The sequence below is a fragment of the Macaca thibetana genome, chromosome 15, assembly GCF_024542745.1.
Source record: "Macaca thibetana thibetana isolate TM-01 chromosome 15, ASM2454274v1, whole genome shotgun sequence".
Lineage (NCBI taxonomy): Eukaryota > Metazoa > Chordata > Mammalia > Primates > Cercopithecidae > Macaca > Macaca thibetana.
Genome location: NC_065592.1, coordinates 60,877,959 through 60,899,250, shown reverse-complemented (window position 1 = coordinate 60,899,250; position 21,292 = coordinate 60,877,959). Strand labels below are relative to the sequence as shown.

Sequence of the window (21,292 nt, the reverse complement as noted above, 5' to 3'; positions counted from 1 at the left end):
GGCGGGCGCCCCTCCCCCAGCCTCGCTGCTGCCTTGCTGGTAGATCACAGACTGCTGCGCTAGCAGTGAGGGAGGCTCCGTGGGTGTGGGACCCTCCCGGCCAGGTGTGGGATATGATCTCCTGGTGTGCCTGTTTGCTTAAAGCGCAGTATTGGGGTGGGAGTTACCCGATTTTCCAGGTGTTGTGTGTCTCAGTTCCCCTGGCTAGGAAAAGGCACTCCCTTCCCCCTTGCGCTTCCCAGGTGAGGCAATGCCTCGCCCTGCTTCAGCTCTCGATGGTCGGGCTGCAGCAGCTGACCAGCACCGATCGTCTGGCACTCCCCAGTGAGATGAACCCAGTACCTCAGTTGAAAATGCAGAAATCACCGGTCTTCTGTGTCGCTCGCGCTGGGAGTTGGAGACTGGAGCTGCTCCTATTCGGCCATCTTGCTCCGCCCCAAGTAAATATTATAATTTCCTTACACTAGCTTCACTAAATTATCATTTTGTCAGTTTAGAAATATGGTATTATTATACCAAGTAGTGAAACATTTAAAAATATACATTTAGCAGGTTAAAATAATCATGTTCATCTTTTAAAGAAAAAGATCCTCAAAGAAGACACAATTCATACTTTCCATTTTTCATTGACATCATTACTCATTTAAATTAGTTTTGGAAACTGAAAAAACATTACATTTTTTTGATATGGTGGCAAAGTTCACCTGTAAAAACAATTTCTAACCTAATCATTCCTTCATACATGGTGTGTTCCCTCTAAAAGTGAAAACTCTATACTTCTAATATATATAAATATATATTAAGATCATGGCCAATAACAAAACAAAGCAAGGCAAAAATGAACAAAAATGTTTTGATATGGAAACATTTTTATGAAATCAAATTTCCCTGGCTAGTTATTGAAATTTATCTTATTTAAATGATTTAAGTTTATTCTAGCAAGTGCTTCTAAGGTGGAGATGCTGTTATAGGTTGAGCATCCCTAATCCGAAAATCCAAAATCTGAAGTGCTCCAAAATCCAAAACTTTTTCAGCATAGACATGATACCATATGTGAAGAATTCCATACCTGACCTCATGTAACAGTTCTCAGTCAAATTGCAGCCAAAACTTTGTTTTATGCAAAAAATTAACAAAAATATTGTATAAAATCACCTTCAGGCTACGTGTATATGAAACATAAATAAACTTGATGTTGAGACTTGGGGTCTAATCCAAGACACATCGTTATATATATATGCAAATATTTCAAATTCCAAACAAAAAAATCTGAAATCCAAAACACTTCTGGTTCTAAGCATTTTGGATAAGGGATAGTCAATCTGTATAGCTGTGTCTACAAAAAATAAAATGGTAACCAAGACCTCTAAAATTAGATTTGTAAAATCTCTTTCAGCTCGAATATTTCATTTACTCATCCCTTCACCTTTAATGACTTCAGTCCTTCATTTGTTCACTCCTTTTAGACACTTCCTATATGCCATGCAGTGTGCACTCTGGGGATATAAAGAGAAACAAAAGAAATTTGCTTTGGCCATAGTACATCAATATGAAAGGTGTGAAGGGATCACAAACCCAAATCTCAAATACACATCGAATTCACTCTCTGTGTTGCAGAAGGAAAGGAATCCTGCCTAGGTGACATGGACCCACCCACAGAGACCTTTTGTATGGGAATTGTACCACTGCTCTAGCACTTTGCTCACAAAGTATGGCATATCACACTTCCATTCATTTATAGTGGAAGACATGGAGGCACAGAGAGGTGAGAGAACTTGTCAAAAGTCACAGAGCAAGTTAGAAGGCCAAAATCAGAATATATGGTCTATTGTAATATTTTCAACAAATGTATTGAGAACTTGACAGGTGTCTGGCTTAGAACCAGGAGTGGGGACTACAAAGATGAATAAGATGGAGTTCCTGCCTAGAGGTGCTTATGCTCTGGTGCTGGCAGTTCCCAGACTCAGGGGTTCTGGGAATTGCTGTAACAGCTGATTGTCTTGGCACCTACTGCTGGGTCTCTGAGTACTGTGTTAGCACATAAACAGACATGGAACTGCATGGAGACCAGAACGCCTGGCAAAGTAAACATGGGGAAACAAATTCAGTGTGGCTGTAATCTGTAAAATGCAAATTCAAAAAAGAATTTGTTTCTACCTATCCAACTTGCAAAAGTCTTAAAAACACTCAAAGTGGAGAAATTGACCCTCTTATCCACTGCTGTTGGAAATAAAAATTTTGTGTTTAGATACCAAAGTTGCAGTATGTTGTACAAGCTTATAACCAGGAACAATATGTTCAACAGTAAGTGAATAATGTTTCACTAAATTAAGGTTACATTAATGCAATATTATGATGCATGAGGCAGTTTCTTAAGATTACTTAACGACCTGGGAAAATATTCATCATCCAATGTTAATTAGAAAACCAGGATATTAAGCTATACATGGCATGCTTTTTCTAAAACTACTTTTCTAAAAATACAGTATGCATGCATATTTGTATCACAAGCACTGGAAAGAAATGTATCAAATTATACACCATGGAATACTATGCAGCCATAAAAAAGGATGAGTTTGTGTCCTTTGCAGGGACATGGATGAAGCTGGAAACCATCATTCTCAGCAAACTATCACAAGAACAGAAAACCAAACACCGCATGTTCTCACTCATAGGTGGGAATTGCACAATGAGATCACTTGGACTCGGGAAGGGGAACATCACACACCGGGGCCTATTATGGGGAGGGGGATTGGGGGAGGGATGGCATTGGGAGTTATACCTGATGTAAATGACGAGTTGATGGGTGCTGACGAGTTGATGGGTGCAACACACCAACATGGCACAAGTATACATATGTAACAAACCTGCACGTTGTGCACATGTACCCTAGAACTTAAAAGTATTATTAAAAAAAAATGGCACCAAAAAAAAAAAAAAGAAAAAAAGAAATGTATCAAATTAATACTTGTGATTATTTCTGGGTGGCGGTATTACAGATGATTTTTATTTTTCTCCTTTGTATATTTTCCAAATTTTCTGAAAGGATATTCCATTAATTTAGTAATTTAGAAAAAATAAAAGTAAGTCTTAATTTTTTTTTCTGACTAGATGATTCTCTGAAATAAACTAATTGCCCCTGACTGGTTTCAGGACACCAATGACTCAGCCCTTCTGGTTAGGACACACGGATGCACTAGAGGGGTCCTGAGACCTGAGCTCCATGACCCAGACTTGTTTTGCTGCTTACTGGCTGTGTCTTTCTGGGCAAAACAGTTCTGAGCCTCTGTAATTGTATTTGTAAAATGTGGCAATTGACGTCTGCCTCATAGATGAAGTTTAAAGACAGCATAAGAAAAATGCTTTGAAAAGTACTATATAAATGCAAGTTATGTCTCACCTGAGACATAGATAAAACAGAGTACACACTCAAATCCCAAATGACCAACTTCTTGGTTTTATGACATCACTTAAATGACAGAACCTCTTTGAGCCTTAGCGTCATAATTTGTCAAGTAGAGATATTACTGGCTTCTTCAGAAGGTGGGTGTGAACTAAACATCTATGTGGGACTCAGTAAATGTTTGCTTTCTTCCTTTCTTAGGCTCTGTCTTTCCCCACTCTGCTCTTACTGTGAAACAAGGATTTTAAAAAATGCTCTAGCATCAGCACTTTCTATTCTAATTTTAAAGCATATTATTTACTTTGATTTTTTTTGATATGTTAAAAATGTATGGACTCTTTTTCCTTTCTCCACCCTTTTATGGTTTGGACCAATAGCAAACACAGTACGCAGAACTTGGCAAAATCAATGTGAGGACTGTGGACAAATTTTATGTGGTCATTTGAGCCTGAAGTCTTCCACAGAAAGCTCTGACACTCTAAGCACTTTACATTAGGGTAGGAAGAGTAGGAAGGGTGAGAACGTCCTTGCTTTGGTAGGCTGAAATTATTTCAGCAATTAGATCTCCTTAGATTCTAGATTTATCTAAATATACCTGTGACATTCTGTAAATGTGCAGAACTCAGAATTTCTCAGGCTTGGTTTCTGTAGTGTCAATTGACAACCACATGTCTTGAAGTTTTGTTTCCTTTAATTAACCTTCTCCATTTTCAAATCAATTTTCTCACTTCCTCATGGTGTTACTGCTATTCTAAGGAATGCAGACCAAAGGGATCAACATTTCAAGACTCCAAAGGTTCGTATGCCAAGCCTGGAACTTTGCACACAAATAGATATTCAAGCACACTCGCTGTTCATTCTGTACACCCCAACTTAAAAATTCAAAGTCTAAGATTAAAGTATCAGAGGATTGAGTCCTAAGTTACTATTTGAAATCTGGTTCACCTTGTATAAGAATCTTTTCTTGTGGGAATGTTGAAGATTTTTGAGAAAGAGAACAACCCACTGAAGGCCCTCCCTGTTTAGGGAAGATTAACCTGTTAGGTGCTAGTAGATTGATCGACGGGGATGATCTGCATGTGCCATGATTGTGAAGACAGATTAAAAAGGAAGAGGCAGATAAAAGACATATTGTAGCAGAATCTGCTAGTGCCCAGTCCATTTTTCCAGAGTCTTAGCACTTCACTGTGTTCTGGTTGATTTCTAACTGCCAGCGTCTACCCACCTTTAGTTGAGTGCTAAGGAATTCACAGCCCCATGCCAAGCAGCACTCAGTCAATGACTGATAGGAGTTGATACCTAAACACTCCAGCTCCCTTGCCCTTTGGATGGAAGAACTCTGAGCTGTGTTGTATTAGTTTCCTATTGCTGCTGTAAAAAAACTACCAAAAACTAAAGAGGCCTAAGGAAACATGAATTTATTACTGAACAGTTCTGGAGGTCATAAGTTTGAAATAGATCTTATTGGGCTAAAATAAAGATGCAGGTGTGAAGTTAGTACACTATTGCTTTGAAGGATGCTGACCAACCTTCTGGTACGAGTAGACCCAAGCTGTGGCCAGCTTATTCTTTGAAGGAGCCTTCTTGAATTCCTCCTCCCTTTATAATCAGAACCAAGACAGGAGAATGTGGTGGTGAAAATTCCTCCACACTATGCTGAAATCAATCATAACAGGCCTCATCTTAATCCCACTTAATTTAATCCTGCTATTTAATTTAATCCATCTAACTTAATCCCACTTTGGCACAATCCGAATCTAGAATACTTGAGTGAAATCATCGACTACTCCAAGACTAGCAGAAGCCTACCCTGGATGGAAAAGGATAACAAAGTCACAAGGTACATAAAGTCAGAATCTCTTGTTTTTCATTCTGGCTATAAATAACCACATGATCTTAGACTAATCACGTAATTTCTCTCTGACCGATTTCATTTCTTCACGTAAAGACAGAATTAATAAAACTTACTCCTTTTTGGAGAGATTTCAGAGTTAAATGGAAAACTCTGTGAACTTGCTTTGAGTTCTAATACAATAGCAGTAATCATGATGATTCAAAGGACAGTAAACCTTTTGTTTTTCCCATGAATGCAGGTTTTAGTCAAATGCCAGCCAAGTATTCTCTGTACACTTGATGTTCCTAAAATATTTATTGTTTTTGATAATGAAGAATAATGTCTTATGCAAAGTAATCTATTCACAAACTTTCTCCCAGTTGGAACTGATATATGTTGAGCCATCTCAGTTATTCTGATAAAGCCCCTCACTACATTTATATCTAACTTCATCAGAAACAAATGATCTTCTCGACACACTTTGGAGAGTTCTGCAAGATTTAACAATGGATGGTGACTTGTTGCATAACAGAACACTTGACTTTTTGCTCTATTTTAAATTACATTTGAGTATTTTTTATTGAGAATCTATTAAATCTAGGGCTCCAAGAACTGGTCTTCCAGTAGTTTACATAACAATAGCTACAACAACAACCGATGTCTGCATCTTGCATTACAGTTGGCAGTGGCTTCCTATAGTTAGATGTTGCCCAAACTTCAGTCATTTTTATAACATCAGCATGATATTTTGCCATATTTTCTTAATTTATGTGTTACTATTTATGAAGTGTTTTACCTTAAATTGACTTACCTTTTAGAATGTAAATGTTTATTTAAAAAGTGAACTTCATATCACTACCATACCCAGAAAATCAATATTGTTTGCCATAAATAGAAAATACATAATTCATTGATTTAGCCATTCCATAAAGTATACATATAGCAAAACATCATGTTGTGCACCATAAATATATACATTTATATTTGCAAATAAAAAATAATAATTTTTGAAAAGAAAGTAAATAAATGCAATGCAACAAAAACAAAACAATATTGTTCCGTTTCTGCCTGATACTGTTGTTGGGTAAAGGTTCCTGAACTTGAGATACATTCTTCTGTGTTTGTATGTGTAAGTGTGTGTACCAGAAAGACAGAGAGAGAGAGAGAGAGACTTGCATATCTTATATGAAATTTAGAGACAGCTCTACATTGAGACTTTTACTGAATTATTTAGATTTTTTGGAAAATATATGATGGATTAGAATCTTAGCAAGCAGTGCAGATACTGTATCCATTTTACAGATGATAAAGCTAGGGCTCAGAGAGATTACATGACTTATTCCTTGAATACTCAGTAAATGGCAGAGCTGGGCTTCAAACACGAGCCTTTTCATTCCAAATCCTGTGCTTTCTCTAATGCACTCAAACCTTCTTGGAGTGAGAGGGGTTGCACAGGGCTTAGATGAAGCACACTGAAGATCCATTCCCTCTGTCATTTATAATCCGGTCAAGGAGATGAGAGGGACCAAAGTCACAGATTTAAGTTGTTTCAAGAGAAAGTAGAAAAGTATGTTTTGAGATAATTGGCCCAAAGAATAATGGTGAAAATATTTAGCAAGTGAGCCCACTGTAAGTTGGACTATTAGGGGAGACTTTCTGGAAGAAGCAAGATTAAAACTCTTGTGTTGAAGGATGGATAAAATTAGATGAATTGAAGATAGAGGTGAAGCCATTTCAAGTGATAACAGCACTTTGATCAGAATAATAAAAAATGTCAAAGCTCTGTTTTGGTTCACTGCAGATAGGGGAAAATGCATATATATGTCAGGAAGTACTATGGCTACATTTTAGAGTCTTACATGCTATAAAGTAGAATGAATCACTATTTTGTAATCCTTAAAAATAAACTATTTCCCTCAAAACATGTACAATTCAGCAAACTATCTGCAGGGCTTTTTCTCCTAAGGAAATAATGATGGATATATACTAATATTTGTAAGAATGTGTCTCATCCTAGCAGGGCAATCGGAAATAACTCCAGTGTTTGATCATATGGGGCTTATTTACATAAAATTAACTACATCAATACTGGGGACCCTGTGCAATCTCCAGAAAAGATTTCAACCTCTGCTACTAAAACATGGTCTGTGGACCAATATTGTCACCTTTACCTGGAACTTGTTAAGATTCAGTTTCTGATGCAGTAGATCTGGGGGAGGGCCTGAGATTCTGCATTTCCAACAAGTTCCCCAGTGATCTGCACATGCATTAACATTTGAGAAGCAGAGGCACATGATTAATGACATGGAAAGATATTTGCAATTAAATGAAACAGGCTGATTTCATAAGAATTAGTTCCATATGATACTATATTGGTAAATTTTAAAAATATGCATACGTTCACACATAAGAGAAGGAAATAGGGAAAGAGAGTGTGTGTGTGTGTGTGTGTGTATGTGCAAGACAGACAGATGGGAAGAATATATATTAAAATACCAACAGTGGTGGAATTACTGGAAATTATTTAAATTTTTTTCTGTGTTTGTATATTTGTATCTATCATGAACATTCATGCCTCTTTCAAAATATAAATAATAAAACTATATTTTCAATTCCTTTTCTGTTTTCAGAATTTTACTGAGTTCTTTCTGGAAAAATAAACAGGAACCCAGAGGCTGAACTGGAAGAAAACAACTCACAGGGATTTAATCAATGTAACAAGAAATTGTCAGAAGAAAGAAAGACTTACAAGATAAGAATTTTCCACTAAGTGTGAAGTAAGTCTATGTAACCTTCACGTCCCTAGTGCTCTTGGAATTTATTTTAAAAACAAAACATTTTTTTTTTTTTAAAGTAAGGCTATAAAACTCCAGGAGCATAGACATTTTCAAGACTGCCAACTGGGAAAGTACTTTCAGGATGAAACAGATCGGTTTCCCTTAACAAGTATTTTTAGTGGTTTTACTCTGAGTTCTGGTTGGGAATATTCCAGCAATGTCACTTAGAAGTTGAAAGAGGATCCAACTGCTTTGTCAGAATGATTCTTTGCCTGCCTTCTCCCTTGGAAAATTTACCTTAATCTTTATTCATTTCTGTGCGTTGTCCCCATTTGGGTGATCCCTTTGTTCTCAGCATATGATGTTGAGAACAGCTTCACTATTTCTTTGCTGCTGGGATGTTTAGGCAATGGAAGTAAGTTAAGATGATTAAATGAGATAATGCAAATAAAACATTTATTATAAAGGAAATACTTAAAAAGTTGACTGATTGGGAACTGGCATTGTGGCGTGACTATGGGGACTCTCCAGGGAAATATCAACTGCCCCCGAACAGAACTGAAGAAAAAGCTGTTCAAGCACCTGTGGGTATTGAACTGGGAGTGGCATCTGAGGCACCGGGTGGTTAGGGCTGTGATAGACCAAGGGCTGATCATGCAGCACCACCTCAAGAAGCGGGCATCCAGTGCACGTACCAACATTACTCTGTCCGGTAAGAAGCGCAGAAAACTTCTCCAGCAGATCCAGCTTGCCTGGAAAGAGAAAGCAGCCATGGAAGTGGAAGCCCCTCAAAACTATCCAGGACTAGTGAGCCACAGCTCAAAAGGCAAAAGAGGACAAAAGTCCCTAGGATGTAGAAATGAAGGACCTTGAAGATGCGAGCGAAACCTCTTCCTCTAGAAGATTCTCAACTGGATCCAGAAGGACTCAGTGGTTGTTTTAGAGGACTTTGGCAAAAGCAGTGCCCCTTTTCACCAGATTTCCTCCTCCCTAATCCTCCCATAGAAGGATGTCTTTGGGAGGGAGGAGGGTACAGAAGAAAGATTGTAGAAGAGCCTCTTTACAAGTCAACTCCATTTGTAATAAAGCCCTAGCACTCTGAAAATAATTTTTTGACTGATTAATTCATCATTCAACAACTGTGTACCATGTGACCATCCTCTACCCCTATGGGCAGAAGATGCAGATGATCCCAGACTTGTTTCCTTACCTCAAGATGCTTTCAGGTAAGGGGATATAACCAAGGAAACAGAAGTACCTTGCAGTGTCACAAGTGCCATGACAAGGAGAGGGCCAGGTATCACAGGGGCAAATAAGAGGAGTACTAGCCTCATCAAGGGGGTGGTGGTGGTAAATAAATCTTCCTCATTGAAATGACATCTGCTTTGAAATATGATGGACCAGCAGGTTTTGGCCAGGAATAGCTGAGAAGTTCCAGACAGTGGGAATAACACATTTACACGTTCAAATATGAGAAAGAACACAAATGTTCAGGTGCTCAACAAACTAAAAGTGCTAGGATATGAGTGTGGCATGGAGGGTGGGGGCAGTAGAAAGAAGGAAAATAATATGAGGGATCTGTAGAGCCTGGTGATGAATGGGCCTTGTCAGCCATGCGGAGGAAGTTTCACTTCATCCAAAGGTCTGCGGGAAAGATTAGGGTCAAATATGGTATCATAGGGGTTTTAGGCAGATTGCTCTGGGCACAGGTGGAGAAAGACTGGAGACAAGCCAAGAGGACTGCAAATCAGCCAGCTGGGATGCTGCTGCAGGAACACAGGGAGAGATGATCCCATCCTCAAGCCAATGGAAATAGATGACTATACATGAAATGAGACTGGTGATTAACTGGAAGTTGGGAGATGATGGAACAGACCCAGAGAATGTGCTTAATAAATGCCCATTTTCTTCTTTACTTCTCCACAGATATCTATTGGCCACTTCAGGCCAAGGAAAGATTAACCCAGTAGTAGTAAAAAAAAAAATTTCTAGAAGCAAAATAACTGTGTGCTTAGCAGTTCTCTAAGTAAGGTCTGGGAATTCTTGAGGGTCACTGCATTTCTATTCGAGGGGTCTGTGAGGTCACAACTATTTTCACAACAATTCTAAGATGCTGTTTGCCTTTTTTGCTTTCATTCTTTCACAAACATGCAGCGGATTCTTCCAGAGGCTACGTGATGTGTTATAATGCAATTGCTGTGATGGCTAAAGTTATATGTGCTTGGATTTTCTTGAGCTTTAAATTGTCCCAGTTTTAATTTCAAATATAGTAAATACAGAAAGATATAGTCTCCATAACAAAAGCTCTTTGAGGTCCTCAATAATGCTTAAGAGTATAAAAGAAACCTGAAGCCACAAAATTTGACAACCAATGCCATAAATATTTAAAGAAAATTTTAAAGGCATCCACTACCAAGAGCTTAAAAAAATTACGAGTGAGGATAAACTCTACTGATTGAGGAGCCTAATTCTTATCTTAGTTTTGTTGTCCTTTCAAATCTGAGCCGTTGCTGGCTTAATATAAAGATAATGCCTGGGATTTTATTTCTAGAAGAACACATCCAACTAACAAAATCAAAGCACATACCATACAATGTACTAAGTAGAAATATGAAATCCATATATGCGATTCTGAATATACTTTGTTCTTTAAACTTATTTTTAAAGTTGGAAAACAGAGTCACTGAGTAATACTCATATCTTAGAACAAAATCTCTGTTGTGTAGGCAGAAAAGCAAAATAGAAGTGACAGTGTGGGCAAGTGGAAAATAACACAGTGAGGAGAAATGATGCAAACTAGACTCAGAACCAGAGCTGTAAATGCAAGTTGCCAACCCAAAAGGACTTCAGGATCCCCTATGAACCATTATTTCAAAAAACAAGGGCAGTTGGCTAGCAAATAAAGCATAAACCTGGTAGTCATCCACACATCATTTGAAGAGGCCTGGAGACAGTGGAGGACACTTTTCTGTGCCCCTGAACAATACCAAAGTGGCTGCCCTTCCAAGAGGTCATCAGGTGTCTCAGCACAAAAAGTCTGGGGAAGGTCAGGATAAGAGCAATACAGAAAACAGCCCCAGAGACTGAGGGCAGTCAGAGTTCCACGCTTAGGACGAGGATTCCATATGGCTGTTAGGAATGTGATGTGGCTAGTACATTGGAGGAACTGAATGCTTAATTTTATTTCATGTTCACTAATATAAATTGAAAGAGCCATGAGTCTAGTAATGATCATACTCGAGAACTCTATTCCAGAACTTTAGTGAAACGATCTTCCCAACCTCTGGAGAGCCAACTCTAAGATCTCCTATCATGGTGCAAGATGGGTTTGAATGTACTCTTCAGGTAAACACATACGTGAAATCCTTGTCTCCCACCAAAACCCACTCAGCTTCCTAGGACATCTGCCAGCAAAGCCAGCTAGTTCTCCTTGGGGAGTTTGGAATAGGAGCTTAGTAAAGAGGGAAGCAGAGCAGACAAAGGAGAGGCAGGAGTCTTGCCTGTTACCCCACGTGACCTGGCCCTGAGCTATCTTCCAAATTCTTTTCCTGATACGTAACTGCTTGTTACCGTGCTCCAGTGACACACACCCCCTAGGTCTTCCTTGAATATATCAAGCAAGTTCCCATCTCATGGTCTGTTGTGTTTATTTACTTTCTTCTTATCCTGGAATGCTCTTTCTCTGGATCAGGGTTTCTTAACTTCAGTGCTAGTGACATTTTAAGCTGGATAATTCTTTGCTACAGGGACCTCCCCTCTGCAGCACAGGGTGTTTAGCAGCATCCTTGTTCTCTATCCACCAGATGCCAGTACCATCCCTTCCCCCAGTTGTGACAATTAAAAACTTCTCCAGACATCAAACGTCCCTGGAGAGGCACAGTCACCCTGGTTAAGAATCACTGCCCTAGATATCTGCATGATTCACTTTCTCACTTAATTTAGTTCTGTACTCAGATATCACCTCCAGGGAATCTTTTTCAAAACCTTGTACCTCTCTGTCCCCTTTCCCTGTTTTACTTTTCTTCCCAGTATTTATCACTAGTTAACATTATATCAGATACTTCTTTGTTTCTTGTTTCTTTGCCTGCTTTGTTTACTGCTGTATCCTAGTACCTAGTATCTAGTTGATTGTTAGATGCTTTATAAATATATATTGAATGAAGGAAGGAAGTACCTGCACCATTTGTAAAGTCAAGAGACAGGAAGTTTTCATTCTGGGAGAATGGACACATGTCACCAGGAGAAAAGCTTTAACTCAATTTAGCTATTAAAATCTGTATTGGTTGTTACATAACAATGATAAGGCTTTAGGGCATTTTCTAATAATGGGCATACTTTTACTCACCTTCTCTAAAATCATGCTTTGAATGCAAAAATAAGTTATAATTTTAAATGTATTTGTCAACCGCTTTTATAAATAGTATGCAATTTTGAGACCTAAAACTGTGGTCATATCATCAAGAATCTATGTTCTTACCTGATTTTAACATTGATGTCTCTTTGCTATTGTGCAAAAGACATTTTGATAATGAGAAGAAGGCCTGATGAAAGGCCTACATTTTCCTTCATAGTTATAAATTGAAAATGTGTTTCCAAGAGGTTTTTATTAGCATTACTGTGTATAAGCCTATCATTTCAGTAACTCCAGCCCTAGGAAATTTAATCATGCGCTGAAGTCCTTACTTACTTGTAAGATTGAGGTTTTTCACCCATGATGATTTGTTATAATCTTCCTGAATTCCTCAAGAATACTAGACTAATTTATAAGATGCTGACTTTCTTCTGGAAAGAAGTATAAATATTCAAAAGAAATTACAAGCACCAAGTAAATTGCACATTTTGGAGAATAAGGGAAGAATATCCCCTAAGTGCTGGTAGATGGCCAGAGTATTCTCCTACAACCTGAATCTAGCCAATTATTAAATGAAGTCCCATAACACCTCAGCTCCTAAAAATCTGCAGGGACTAAGAACTTCTGAATATATTAACTAGAATTTTTTAAAGTTAAGTAATTCTACTTTCACATTTTCAAGGTTTTTACTGATGTTAGTCTTTCTACAACAACACACACTGCTATCCTTTTTAATAATAGAAAATCTGGAACTCTGTGTGTGTGTGTGTGTGTGTGTGTGTATGTGACCTATGGCCACCCTTTGTGAAGCTGTGCATATGCACAAACAAGCATGGGTGCAAGTCTCAGAATTAGGTCCCCAAGGGTGGCCCTACAACTTGATTCCTCTTCCAGATGGGGTGCAGCCCTCGCAGAACCATAAAGGCAGCATCCCAAGCCTGCCTTGTAAAAAACTGACTGCTGAATCAAAAGACCAAGAGCAGCCCTTCCCTTTCAGGGTTATTTTGATTCTATAAAATAAAATAAAATAAAATAAATCACCATCTTTACTTCTGTTTCTAGAGTCTCAACTTTTCAGTAGTCCTGTAAACCTTGTTTGTGATTTCTATAGTCAGCCATTTTGGCAACCCACATCACTTGCCTTTTCCCTTTCACTATTTGAATGGAGGAGGAGCATTCCTTATGAGTCATTTGAGAATTACAAAAATGTTTGTGTGTATATCTATTTAAGGTATACAACATGATGTTATGAAATACATACATAGAGTAAAATGGTCATTACAGTGAAACAAATTTAAGATATCTATCATGTCACAGAATTATCCATTTTTCCCCTCTGTGGCAACAGCAGCTATAATCTACTCATTTAGCAAGTGTCTTGAATACAATATGCTATTACTAACTATAGTCTTCATGTTGTACATTAGATCTTTAGACATGTTTGTCCTACATATCTGCTACTTTGCACAGAGATAGAGAATAAACAGTGGTTCTCAGGGGTGGGGTTGAGAGGAAGGAAATGGAGAGATGTAAGTCAAATGATACAAAGTAATCCAAGAATTTATGTGAGAAGAGGTGGGAAAAGTCTACTTCTAAGGTGCCTCAACCTTTCCCCCTAACTCCATCCTTACCACCACCACCATCAAACACCATGATAATAATAATAATAATAATCAGGAAATTAACACTTCTAGACACCTGATGCCAGACTACATTGTTTTTGAAGTATTTCCCAATGTCAAGCTTTGAACAGAATTATAGATACCTACAAAATGAATAAGTTTGAATGTTTTATATAGTATTTGCAAGGAATATCAAAGCCCTCTTGTATTTTCTAATATGTTGCTTTCAGAAAAATATCTCAGTGGATACACTGACAGGCAGAAAGATGATCAAAGATATTAACCCTGCCCCTTCAAGATTAGAGGCATAATTGCCTAGCTGGAGAGAAGCCGAGAAGACTCAAGTAGGACTCAGGTTTGCAATAATCTTTCCCTGAAGGTATAAAAAAAAGATAGAAACCCTTGGGAAATATTCCGCATCCATCTGTGCATTAGCTTGTTCTTTGGAATCAACATTATGGCTCCTCAGATACCTCTGTGCTAAGGATTTTTTCTGAAAGTTGAAAGTTTTATTTTTCTACAAGAGCAGTCCCTGTAGGCACAGTCAACCCATCCTCATTGTGTTTGAGCCCAGGCACAGTCCACAGGGAAGCTGGCAAATGTGACCATGGCACACCATTACATGCTCTTCAGAGGGCTGGAGGGTACTTATAAATGCATTCCCTTGAAGAAAGAAGCAACTGGCAATTTTTATACAGCTGCATTATATGCTGATTATGTACAAAGGCTAAAACCAGGCAAAGTACCTAGCAGAAAATACCCATGCATTATTCAACTAATACGAATCTGTTGTTTTTCTAATTTGCTCTTCAAAACATGTCTTTTCAAGTTGTTCTGAGTTGCAGTTGTTTTGAGGGAGGGAGAACAAAAGTATTCTCTCTTTTCAGGAACAAAAACTCAAATAAAAGAGGTACCCCCATTCAGCTAATCATGGCAGCTTTAACAATATATGGGCAAAATGTACAACAAACTTACAAAATTAGAGACTTTATGAAGAGCATCCCTTTCTAACCAAGTTATTTTAGAACAGAGAAAGGTAAACAATCTATTTATCAGGCTAGGTTTTCCAGGCTTTCCCATTCCAAGTCATTCTTATGTTTTCTTTCCTTCTTCTTCTATTTCTCCCTTTTGCCTTTCCTAATCCATATCGTAAGATACCATGTACAACACACTTACCCCTATTTAACTGCACATGTTCACAGTATCCTACAGTCAAAAGCTCTACTTTGGCAGCAACTTTTTATTGATGAATGCATTTTATCCTGATTACATGACAGTGACGATGGCTTACTCATTATTTCATTCAGCATACTTATTGTGGGCTTACTATGTGCCAGGAAATGTGTGAGTCCCAATGACAGATAGAACAGGGTTCCTAGCTTCATGGAGCTCATATTCACTGGTTAACTACATGTATGAAGGCTTTCAGTAAATTTTGTGTGCAGTGACACTCTCCTGTGATCCCAGGGGTGATTTAATTTATCCTCCCATTAAATATGATCCTCCTGAACAACATAGTGGTGTTCCTTTAGGGCTGATGTATTATATTTGCCTTTATGCCACTCATATCTTGAGAGACTGCTGAGATCTAGAATAGCTTTTTGATAAGCCCCTTTGCCTACCTCCCCTATCTGACCCTTTCTTTCTTATGGGCGCTTGGTGTTTACAGTTTATAGCCACTATCATCACCCTCATTCCCACAGTCTCTTTTCCTTTCCTATTCTTCTGTTGTTTGCCACATGTTTTCTGCTTTTTTATCTTTCTTTTGTCTTGGTCATTCTGAATGCTTTCAGTCTGGTCAGTCAATGGCACTACTATAATCTCTTAGTTTCCAGGTCTTATTAGTTACTATTGTTATTTTTGTACACTCAAAGGCTGGGTAAAATATTCTTTACAACACACATTCATTGGTTCCACCACTGTTTCTTTCTCCCCCATCAAACATAGTTCAGTGCTATTCCAGATGCTTGAAGCTGTTTGTGATCTGATATCTGAGCTCTGGATAATGAACTACTGCAGCTCACTTTGCCAGAGACAGTGAGAGTTCTTCCTGAAATATAAGGTGTACTCACAATATTTGATAAGATATAGAGGCAGAATTAGAAGGTAACAGTTAATGACTAGCACCATGGAAAACAGGCCAAAGGGCACCAAGTTTTGCAGTGTATTTCTATGCAAACTTGAGCATATTGTGCTGGTTCGCTGATTCTCAAGTTTTCAGTAAAGAAAATAGGAATGTTAGATCACAAAGAGAGATACACTAAGGTTCCACAGAAAAAAGATGCCTCACAAGTAGCCCAGTACACTCCAGTGCATTTTGAAATGGTGGTGGAATGAAATGGTTAGGTAAGTTTGGTTTTTTGGTTAAGCAAGAATTACCATATGTACTATAGATGAATTTCTAATTTTTAAATAATCAGGATAAAATGCATTTATCAATAAAAAGTTGCTGCCAAAGTGTTTGCCTCAGAGGTCATTAAGAACATAACAACCAAAAAATCCTATTGATTTGTGTTTTTAAAAGAATTATAGAAAAATGGAAGTCTATACAAAGTCATCTACATTCTAATGTTAAACTATTCAACAATAAACTTACACAGTATCTATTCACCTGTTCTAGGCCTAATCTATTGTTTGAGATTCTAAATTTTTTAGCTGACTTTTATCTTATTTTCTTACTTGTTTTATACACCTTCTCCTCCTTTTTCTATGGCTAAAATCATCTGAAGCCTCTTGCAGTGATTATACTGGAGTAGGCTTTTCCACTAAAGGGTCATCAAAGAATTAGTTCTTCAGTGACCCCACTAAATGAAAATTCCACTAAAAACTTTTGTTACAAGAAGAAAATGCATACATGTGTTAAGATCTAATCAAACTGGGATGTCTAAAGACAAAAATAATGGCCAGATGATTTAAAACCTTTTTTTTTTTTTTTTTTTTTTTTTTTTTTTGAGATAGACTATCCCTCTGTCACCCAGGCTGGAGTGCAGTGACATGATCTCAGCTCACTGCAACCTCCGCCTCCCAGGTTCAAGCAATTCTCCTGCCTCAGTCTCCTGAGTAGCTGGGATTACAGGAGCATGCCACGACACCTGGCTAATTTTTGTATTTTTAGTAGAGATGGGGTTTCTCCCTGTTGGTAAGGCTGGTCTCGAACTCCTGACCTTGTGATCTGCCTGTCTTGGCCTCCCAAAGTGCTGAGATTACAGGCGTGAGCCACCATGCCTGGCTGATTTAACATTCTTTTTTTTAGACGGGGTCTGGCTCTGTCACCCAGGCTGGAGTGCAGTGGTGCAATCTCGGCTCACTGCAACCTCTGCCTGACAGGTTCCAGCCATTCTCCCACCTCAGCCTCCTGAGCAGCTGAGACCACAGGTGTGTAGCACCATGCCTGGCTAATTTTTTTTGTAATTTTTGTAGAGACAGGGTTCCACCATGTTGCCCAGGCTGGTCTCGAAATCCTGAGCTCAAGCAATCGGCCCACCTTGGCCTCACAAAGTGTGGAGATTACAGGCATGAGCCACTGTGCCCAGCCAATTTAACACTCTTATAGCATCACCATGTTACTTGGACTGGCACCTGTGGTTCTTACTGGAAGTCAGGCTTATGGTCACTGCATCAGGGACACTGAATGACTAGACCTTGACATGAATCTCATACATGTTCAAATGCTTACATCAAGTTTCCATTGTGGGAAGCCTTTCTTTTAGTTCATTGAAAGATGACCCATTTTCAGTCCTCTTCAACTTCTGGAACTTTAAAGTGTGGTGCCAACTTATTTCCCTCATGATTCTCTCTGAATTTATGCTGGTTTCTTGCCTGTTGAGATTTTAGAGCTGTGAAAGTGGGACACATTTCCCTTGACACATTTCAAACTATTTGAGAAGGAAGAATCCATGTGCAATAAACTGTCATACTGAATATTAGAAGAAAACAATCAAGTCCTTTGTAAAAGGAGTCTCAGTCACCTCTCTTCCACCTCTACTTCATAGAATACCACAAATTCCAAGGTTCCTGAGGAATCTTCCTTCTGGGCATAAACTGCTAAGACTTTATTGCTTGAAGAAGTTTTCTGGGGCATAGCTTGCTAGCCTAGTGCTCATAGTCACAAGACATTCTTTTCCTTGGTTACTAGCATTGAGTTTTGGGTAGGAGCATCTCATTATTCCTCTGGGGACTTATTACAACACTCTTGTCGCCAAATTAGTAGATAAGAAAGTGTGGCTAAGATGTTAAAACCTTGTAGATGATTTGCTACCTGCTTCTAATTTCTTTAGCACTATTATTCTTGTTCTTGTCTGACCTAGACTACTCCACATCATTTTTTGCTTTATCTGAGTTCTTTACAACACTCTCAGAGAAGAGTTCTGCCTTTAACCATATTGATTCCTAGACTTTTGCTGTACAGAGTGAGAGCTGAGGCTGAGAAATGAGAGGAACTGGACTGCTTGAGAGTTTGCATTTAAAACCTCCATTAATGATAAGAGGAGAAAGGGCCCAGAATGTTGAGATGCAGAGGAGAGAAAAGAGGAACCAGCCTGGGTTGCATTTAGGAATTTGTGGAAAGTTTCATTTTTTAATTAAGGTCAAATCTTGAGTACCTACAATAATATCATCAAGTTCACTGATAAAATAAAAGGGATTTCAAACCTAGACAAACTTCATATAACTATCTCGATGGCTGAGAAGGTTTTTATCTCATGTTTTTATTTATCCATTTGAATCATGCTGTCTTTGGATTTCCATTAATTGCACATAATAGAATTGATCACACCTAGAAACTGTGTTCATCACTGCATACACGAAATATATACATACATTGTTAGGTGATTTCAAGCAAACCACATTAGCTTTCATGGTCTCAGTCTTCAACTGAGGTAACTCTGAAGTCCTAAATTCCATTGGAACTCTATGATATGATTCACATAATGAAATTTCTACAGAGGCTGGGAAGTGACATAAATGAATGAACTAGGCTGGAGGTAAACTGGAAATGCTGCGTTGCTAGTACTATTAGGTTGGTGCACAAGGAATTGTAGTTTTCACCATTAAAAGTAAGTACCAACTTCATATGACCAAGAAATGTAGGTAACCCTTTCTTTGCTATATTGTCTTTTTTCTATTAAAAATTTAAATTTGTAATTTATTATTTTTAATTTCAACGTATACCTCCTCTATCTAAAATAAAAGTTGAAAATATTACATCTTAAGAACTCCTGGGTGTGCCCCACAAAACCCAAATGCACTGATCTGGGACTTTGGGGACATCACTTTGACTTATTCTTAGAATCTACAATAGTTTACCAGATACTGTGAAAGAGCTGCAGAGGATTGTACACAAACTGTTCAACACTGGCGTGAAAATGAAAGTGCTGACTTGGCCGGGCGCGGTGGCTCACGCCTGTAATCTCAGCACTTTGGGAGGCTGAGGCGGGCGGATCACGAGGTCAGGAGATCGAGACCATCCTACCTAACACGGTGAAACCCCGACTCTACTAAAAATACAAAAAATTAGCTGGGCATGGTGCCGGGCGCCTGTAGTCCCAGCTACTCGGGAGGCTGAGGCAGGAGAAAGGCGTGAACCTGGGAGGCGGAGCTTGCAGCCTGGGTGACAGAGCGAGACTCCATTTCAAAAAAAAAAAATGCTAACTTGAGACACCATGGTCTGAAAATTCAAGGTGGAATTTCACAGTGAACACACGGATTATGAGCCCTGAATGAATTCTTAACTGGTCCCTGAGTGTTGTTAAACTGTGCAGCCGCTAGAAAAAAGCTGTAGCTGTCCATGGTGCTTAAGAATTTTCCTTAATGCTGGAGTCTCGGAGTCTGTGGTATGGAAATACTTTACACTGAACATATTGTACATTAACAATTACAATGACAACAACCCCCCCCCCCAAATATCACCTTGATGTGACTAAAGAGGATTCAATGTACTTCTGACTCATCTCAATAACAAACACTTAAATAGAAACTCATATTCTTGATTTTCTTTTTGTAGTTCTAAAACAATTTGTGTACATGTGGAATGGTGTGTGTGTGCGTGTGTGTGTATGCGTGTGGTGTGTGCGTGTGTGTTGTATCTCTAAAAGCTTCTACCAGCATCACATATTTCCCTGATGTTAATATTTTCATGATTTGGTTGTCTACATTCCCAAAGTATAGTGCTTGACACAAGTGACTGTTTAGGTACCCAGCAATTCTGCTGTGGAGTGTGCATAGGAGCATCAGTTTCTGATCCTTCTTCCCATAAGTTTAACTCCATGGTAACAATTACCTTTTATAAATTTAAGAAAAATCACTGTTGTTCAAAGTAATGGGATTTAAAATTCCTCAGAAAAAACTAAAAAGAAAGAAGTTGAAAAATAGCATCTAATCCCGAAAATTTCCAACTCTGAAAATCCCACTTTAAAAATACAACTCACCTGGTTTATTTTAAAATGAAACATCAGTTCTGTATATTAATAGAGACCCAGAGCAAAATGATTTCAGCTGGATTTCAGTTACAGTAACCCTTTCCATCGTAAATACTCTAAAATGCTGACCCTCTGTTGATACTGGCTAGAGGAATTTTTGTGTGTATATGAAATTATTTATTATTTTGGAGCTAGTGCTTTGATTGGTGCACCAACAACAAAAGAAGAGAAGACAGAAATATGTGTTCCAATATGATAACTAAACACTAAAGTCCTCTTTTTTCACAATGAAGTTTTAAAAGCTTTAACCATGAGATGATAAATCTGATAAAATCAGGGCAATTAATAAAGAAATTAAATAATAAATGAAAAGAAATATTAGAAAGCATTAAAACAGGAGGCTCTTTAAAATGTCATTTAATCCCCATCATTTCAGATGCTTTATGTGTCTTCATCACATCATTCCTATGACTTCCTAATGAAACAGTTCTACGGTCCTCCTAAATTAATCATTCCAACACATAACAGCCTTCATTTTGAGAATAGTTTCATCCTATTTAATCTTAATCTTTGCCATATAAAGTTTATTTCCTTTGTGAGCCTTTATGTTTGTTTACTGATAGAGAAAACATTGTCATTATTCTTCACATAACTGAAAAGTCACTAAATTAGTGAGGTTCGTTGCTTTTTTTCTGATAAACAGACCTCATATTTTCAAACTCTCTTTGTCTTTTACTCTCCATCTTCTAATATAAGGTTATTTTGCATAATTCTTTTCCAAATTCCTCATACCCCATTGGTTATGCAATCCCTCTTGAGACGGGAAAGCATCCCAGAGACTACCTGTCAGCTGCTATTATATTTTTTGTACGTGTTACTTCCATGATCT

At 38.2% G+C, this 21,292-nt stretch overlaps 1 protein-coding gene and 1 pseudogene across 3 annotated transcripts in view; one reads left to right on the top strand and one right to left on the bottom strand.

Annotated features, from left to right (window-relative positions):
- The window catches only part of SLC24A2 (solute carrier family 24 member 2), a 276,863-nt gene that overhangs the window by 192,937 nt on the left and 62,634 nt on the right, over nucleotides 1–21,292 (bottom strand). The window lies entirely within an intron of this gene.
- On the top strand, nucleotides 8,406–9,697 carry LOC126937704 (uncharacterized protein C11orf98-like; annotated as a pseudogene).